We start from the raw sequence: 1,837 nt of genomic DNA on the forward strand, positions 1-1,837 counted from the left end.
TGGACTTTGGAGCCGAAGTGAACAGAAGTTTGGACTCATATCTGTCAGATAATCAGGTGGAGAACGTGTTTTGTTACACTTTCAGTTCTCTGGAGCAGCCGGATGAGTTTCTTAATGAACAAGAAAATTACATGAATGCTCAAATGATGAGAAATCCACAGAAGAAACCTGGTGTGGCGTCTCAATCATGGCTCACTGGAAGCATCAGGGAGAAAATGAGAGAACATCTGAAAACATTTAAAGAGCTGATGATGAATTTGATGATGAAGCTGATAAATTTATGGTTTCCGTAAAAGACCATGAAAAGCATCCAGGTTCCTGCATTCTTCTGTATACAAATGGATCAAATGAAGCTGTTTACTTCAGTACTCCATCAAAACCAGACTGTCCAATCACAGTCCAACAGGTCAGACAGGCAAGTGGTTCTGAAAGTGTCTCCACCGTGTCCTGCTACAGAGGAGCTCAAACTACTGTTACAAAATGAAAGAAGAGGAAGACTGGAGCTCTTAAACTGTGTCAAAGAACCAGAATACAGTTACTCTGACTGATCTCAGACCAGATACTGAGTACAATATTAAATGTGCAGCAGTGAGAAAACTCAACTACATCACTGAATCTGATGTCACCACAGTTATCACATAGGTAATGTATGATGTGCAATTTTTTTTTTTACATCATATATAAAATATAGTCAACCCTCAATATGCCAAAAAACACAAACACTTTGTAAGCCATTTTTGTCACAAGTGCACTGGTTCTCCTTCCCTCAAACACACTCTGGACTCCATTTCCCATCATCTCTCCTGGTTCTCACCTGCACTCAGTCAGCCATCACCCACACCTGCCACTGATCATCAAAACACACAATTAAGCACTCATATTGCCTACCCTTGTTTTATGCAGAGGTGTATAGTCCAGGGGTCAGAAAGTAGAAGTCCTGCCATATTTTTCATTCCACCCACTGAAGCAGTGTTAACCCTCTGGGGTCTGAGGATTTTTGGGGCCTGGAGAAGGTTTGACATGCCCTGACATTTGTGCTTTTTTCAGTTGTTCATAAACATATTAATGGAAAAAGTGTCATTACACTGTATTCAGCACAAACTAGGCTACAATAATATGTGAGGAACATGTATGTACATGTTTGTGTTTTTGAAGGAATAACGTTTATGCGTGGTTATTGAGAAAACAAAAAACTTAAGTCACTGAAATAAAGCCAAAAAATATATATTAAATCTGCGTTCACAAGACTTCTGGGTATTGGAGGTTGTAGACTAGAGTTTTTGCTTCAAAATGAGGTAAAAATTATGCTGCCTGCTTGTTCATATAAAACAATAGAGAGATTTAAATTTTCTAAAACATCTTTGGTCAAGAAACACAGTATGCGTGGAGGCGTGAATCATCGTGAATAATGGGTCATTTACACCTGAGAAGACAAAAGAATCGCATAAAGAGCTCTAATGAGCTGCATATTAATGAGCTCTTTCAGACAGGTAGGCTGTGAAAAAACCTTCTGTTGATCATGTCTCAAGCTCATCATGGTGTAAATCAAACATACAGAAAAAACAGCAATACTGTGAAATATTATTACAATTTAAAATAAAAGTAGTCTATTATATTCTTTAAAATATAATGTATTTCTGTGATGCAAAGTGCCTGAACAGTTATGTTACCTCTATGGCATTTCATGTAGGCTTTTAGCTTAAAAGCATGCACATTTGGAGAAATATTGATGGATTCTCATATGTTTGTCAATTTTCTATACAGAGGAGTAATATTCAGGATTTATTGTCATCACTATGAGTGCTGGATACTGTGTTTTCAATTCATACTTGCAGCC

Source organism: Megalobrama amblycephala, linkage group LG22 (assembly GCF_018812025.1).
Source record: "Megalobrama amblycephala isolate DHTTF-2021 linkage group LG22, ASM1881202v1, whole genome shotgun sequence".
Classification (NCBI taxonomy): domain Eukaryota; kingdom Metazoa; phylum Chordata; class Actinopteri; order Cypriniformes; family Xenocyprididae; genus Megalobrama; species Megalobrama amblycephala.